Genomic DNA, 5,531 nt, shown 5'->3' with positions numbered 1-5,531 from the left:
TGCTTATCCTTTTAATTTCGGTATCGTGTCTTGGGAAACACTTAATCTCTGTCCGAAGTACGTATATTGATTAATAATCTCTGGAGGGTTCTTCCATAACACTTATCTGCAGTCTTTCTGCTTTTTCATTGACAATTATTTTAGTTTTACTCATATTCACTTTGTCCCACGCTTCTGTTTTCTCTGTTCAAATCTTTCATCATCTTTTGTAATTCCTCACTAAACATAATTACGTCGTCTGCAAATCTTAAGTTGTTAAGGAATTCCCCATTAATATTAATTTATACATTTTCCCAATTCAAATTAAAAAAAAAATCTTTTCTAGGCATGCTGTGAACAATTTAAAAGAGATGGTCTCCTTATCTAACGTTTTTTTCAATTAGAATTTTTTCACTAACTTTACATAATTTTATGATTGCTATACTTCCTGTATCAATATATTCAAGTGTCCTAACATAAGAATCATGTATTCTTTGTCTTTGAAAAGCTTTCATTACTGCTTAGGTTTTGACAGAGTCAAAAGATTTTAATTTTCTAATTAATTACATAGGCATGATCCATTATTGAACACTCACTTCTAAGCCTACCTGCTCTCTTGGTTGATTAAAGTCTACCTGTCTTAATAGTATGCTTAACATGATCTTTGTAAATATTCTATTTATTACTTTAAGTGAACTTATTGGGTGGTAATCTCTCAAGTCTTTTGTGTCTCCCTTTTTTGAATTAGTGTAATGATAGAACATTCTTGCAGATATTTTGTGTAAAGTTCAGTGAATTTTGCTACTATGAAATTTCCTCCATCTGTTAATAAATGAGTTATTAGACCTTCTTCTCCTGCTGGTTTGCCTATTTTCATGGCTTTTAATGCTTTCTTTACTTCTACTACTGTTATGTTTTCTACCATATCAGGTGTTATATGATTTATATTTGTAAAGTTGTTTCTTATATCACTGTTGTTTTGAAATGTATAGAGATCTCTGCAATATTTATCACTCCATCTTTATTTTTGATAATATTTCCATTTTCATCCTTTGAAGGAAACATCTGCTAGCACCCTGTTCTAAGTCTTCTTTTCATCAATGTTCATTTCCTCAATTGTGGTCGGTTTGTGTTTTATAATTTTATTGTCATATGATTGGAGCAGAACATTGTTAATTTTATAAAAATAATGAAGTTACTTAAACAATCGAGTTCACTGAAAAGATTAGTTTATTTTTATGTTAGTGAAATCCCATATCATGATTATATAATTAAATATCTTTTTTATTTCTTTTCAGGAAGTGTTCCTACAGGTAAGTGATATTATGCCAAGGTGTTTTTTGGAGTCTTTTCGATGTTAGTATAAATATTTATATAAGGGTATGTATTAACGTGGATACCTTGGATATTTTCAGTCACAAGGGAGAATTAATGACATTTATAGATTGAACACTATTCTAGTTATCATATATATATTCTATAACAGCGATAAATTACAGGTGTATTTTAATGCTCTAAGCTAAATTCGTGAAGTTGAAAGGTTCAGTTATCATTTATATATGCTTAGTTTTGTAATATATTTATAAGTTAGAATTTGAATCAGGTTAAGCTCATCTTTAGGTTTTTTAATCAAGGGTTTTGTTAAACTTTGATTCCTTTTTTTCCTTTACTAGTAAAATCCATAGTAAAGTGGAACTATGAATTTTTTTCTTCTATAAACTTGATCTACTGTAACAAAGATTTTATTGTGATCAATCGCAAATACAAACTTCCCCATTTACCGGTTTTTTGTGGTGCCTGATTTAATCTGGGCAACACTTATAAGGGGTCTGGAAGAGGATTTCTTCATTAGTAACGATAATTTGTAATTTTATTTACAGGTTATTTACTTGTTTATGTGTCTATTTTTATAAGTGTTATTATTTTGATATTTTGTCTTTTTTGCATATAAATGGTGTGTATTTATTTTGAATTGTATGAGGTGTTCTATATACCTGTTTGCGTTTTCTATAAACCTGTTTGTGTCTATTTTATCAGCATTGCTTTTATTTGTATTTGTTTATATTATGTATATATATTTCGTATGTTTATTTTGAATTGCATGTACTTCTATTTACATGTTTTTGTGTATTACTTTTATTATTGCTCTTATTTTAAAATTTTCATATGCATATTTCATTGTGTGTATTTCCTAAAATTTTAATGTGCAAATTGCTTGTTGTCTTCTACCCATATTAATGCATTTTTGTATTGATTTTTTTTTGGTGATATTATGAGGTATATATTTTTTTCTAGGTTTTCTTTTTTTATTTATTTAGTTCAAATTCCATTTGACTCCAAAACACTTGGTATAATATACAGGCTATCCAGAATGACTAAACCTTTGAAATGTGTAAAATTAATTATAACCTTTAATATGAATTTTGAAAAAAAATAATTGTTTTTAAGTATTTAATAATAGTTAGTGAATCTTGATTTTCTCGTCATATCAAGGCTTAATCCATCTTAAGTTCCTGTTACAAATATTATTCAAAAGTACTACATTTTCTGTGTCCTTTATTAAATTCGAAACATAATGCGTAAAACAAGTTATTCCTTCTCTTATGGCTTTCAAATTTACCTATAAATCGTAATTCTAATTATTGTGAAGTTTTCGCTCATTTTAATTTATTAGAATCTAGTTACAAGAATTAATGACAATTTAACTTGAAAGTTTAGCAATTTGAATATTGTTTTCATGAATTTATTTTTCTATGTATCAGCTATCCTACTTCTTTAGATCACTCGGTGTATGAACATTTAGTTTTATTTTTAATATAGATATTCTTAAGATAAAAACTTGATGTAGATTTAAAGTTCAGTCGTTTAAAGGTTTTCCAATAGATTTCCTAAAAGTATTAAAATAATTAGAGGTTATATACATTCCCTTAGGCTGTAAAATATTCCTGCTAACCTGGAGAGTAATGCTATGCAGATAGTATTTTGATTTGGTCTTGTTTAGTCGTCAGTAAATATTTGATAATTTACTTTTGTTTCTGAGTGAATTAGGCCGAAAGACCAATAAAAAATTACTTCTTATATCCTTCCCCCACTTCAAATTCATTACAATTTTATCCAACATATCTAATAGTTTGGTACCTGGAAGTATTACGAGAAGAAATGATTAAATGTTACATTTTCAATTGAATTTATTATATAAACATAGTTTACAAACACTCTTGTTATATATATATCAACTTTATCATTCTGGATAGCCTTCTTATCTACGTCATCGATAAGGATTCCCAAAGGTATGGAGGTTTAAGTATTGTCATAATTACTACTAACTTGAGATTTTTATTCCAGCCATTTCTTTTGAAGCAATTGATGAAGTAATTGCTTTTGGAATTTTCGGTCGAATAAAACTTCGTCTTTCAGGGATTTCAAGGAATCGTATTCACGAACTCTTTTTAAAAATTTGAAGTGATTCTTAAAACATAAAAATATGTTTCAAAATTTACCTGCGTTCAAGTCAGTAAACTTCGCCTTTCGGGTATTTTACGAAATGGTATTTACGATATCGTTTTAGAGATTCAAAATAATTCTTATAAGTTTTAGAGATTTGGAGTAATTCTTTTGATATAAAAATATATTTCGAAATTCACTTGCGTTCAAGTTTGCCGTTTTAAGGTAAATAGATTTAAATAGCTTAATCACTACAGAATTTTTTAGCTTGAATTTCAGTTAACCTTTGATCAATTAAAATTTCGACTAAATTAATCGTTCAGGTTTAAACGAAACGCTATTTTTTATTTAATTTCGTCGGTAAAGTAAAATTAAATTTCACTGTTCGTTAATAGAGAACAAAGAAGAAATGAGATCATCATCAGAAGAATTTCTATGAGAAACTAAGGTTTAATCAGAGGACGCTTAAAAGGTGAGTTGACATTTCAATATATATTCTTTTTATGTTTCATATTAAGATTTGGATGATAATTTTGCCATATATTTCAAATTCATCTCAATTTAATTGTTTTTAGTAATGAACATTTCCGTGTTAATTAGTCTAATATCAAACTTGGTTATTTTTGAAGTTATTAAAAATTTTCAGTTAATTGATACTGGAATTAAATAATGATAATTATCATTAAAATGATAAAATAGTTTCAAACCATTTTCTATTTGGAATTATGGTTTTGGAATAACAATTAAAGTTTACATAAATTAATCGTTGTTGTTCTTCATGAATTTCAGGTACCGCCTTGAGCCCATCACGTGACAGGATCAATTAAAAGTTCAAATCTATGTGATAGCTGAGATTATAGACCACCATATTTTACATAAACTATGTAAGTTTTTATAATAAGGACATTGGTACCTAGAACCCATACAAATCATTGAATATAATTTATATTTTCTTCTAAATGTCTTATACGTTTAGTCGATTGTTATAAAAAATTCATTTTGAGTTATACTGAAATTCCTGTCAGTGAAGGGGTTTCGTCTAACTTAACATTGCTATATATTAATTACTATTAAGTTTTTTTTATTCATATAAACTTTACACTGGATGGTATTGTCAATCATTTTGATGAATTAGTTGTGCCAAGTACTATTGCATATCTCTTTGTAGAATATTTTTTTCATTAGAAAATACCACTGACCCATCAAGTAACCCATTAAAATTTATGAAACATTACCCTTTGTTGTTAAGAAATTGTGTGCTATATCACAAATAATAACTCTGCTTATATTGGAATTTGGCAGATATTATTCAGATGAATTTTCAAGTAATTATTCAGATGAATTTTCAAGTACCATGTTTCTGTATTATTGAAATAGACTTTTGATTGTTTTTATTCTTCATCATTGCAGGATCCCTAATTGGTGTGAACTTCAGTGGACAACATTCATTATTCACTTTGAGGTAGTATTAAATGTATGATTGATGTTAATCTAAATTATTAATTATTTGATGATGCCTTGTTAATGATGTTTTCAGGGCAAAGGTGTTGAATTATGTTTGACTTGTGGTTGAATTTTTTTCTCATTTGTTATGATAATGATTACCACATTTTTTTTTTCATGTTTTAGACCTTTTGTTTTCGATATTATGAGCTTTTCTCTCTACCATGTTGAAATTGTTTTGTTATATAACACTTCGAAGAGAGTTTAGTAGTATGCACCATTTGTTGATATGACGCTGGGTGAAAAAACATAAACCAATGAAAAACCAAAGTATCAAAATTTAATGAAAATGCATTAATTGAATTGGATATACATACATATATGTATATATATATATATATATATATATATATATATATATATATATATATATATATGTATATATACGTGTGTTTATGTATATATATATATATATATATATATATATATATATATATGTATGTATGTGTATTTATATATATAATATATATATATATTATATATATATATATATATATATATATATATATATATATATATATATATATATATGTATATGTATATGTATATATATAGACACACACAAGCATACATATTTATATATATATATATATATATATATATAT

The sequence above is a fragment of the Palaemon carinicauda genome, chromosome 1 (assembly GCF_036898095.1).
Source record: "Palaemon carinicauda isolate YSFRI2023 chromosome 1, ASM3689809v2, whole genome shotgun sequence".
Taxonomy (NCBI): Eukaryota; Metazoa; Arthropoda; class Malacostraca; order Decapoda; family Palaemonidae; genus Palaemon; species Palaemon carinicauda.
Note: the sequence above shows the minus strand (reverse complement) of the source record.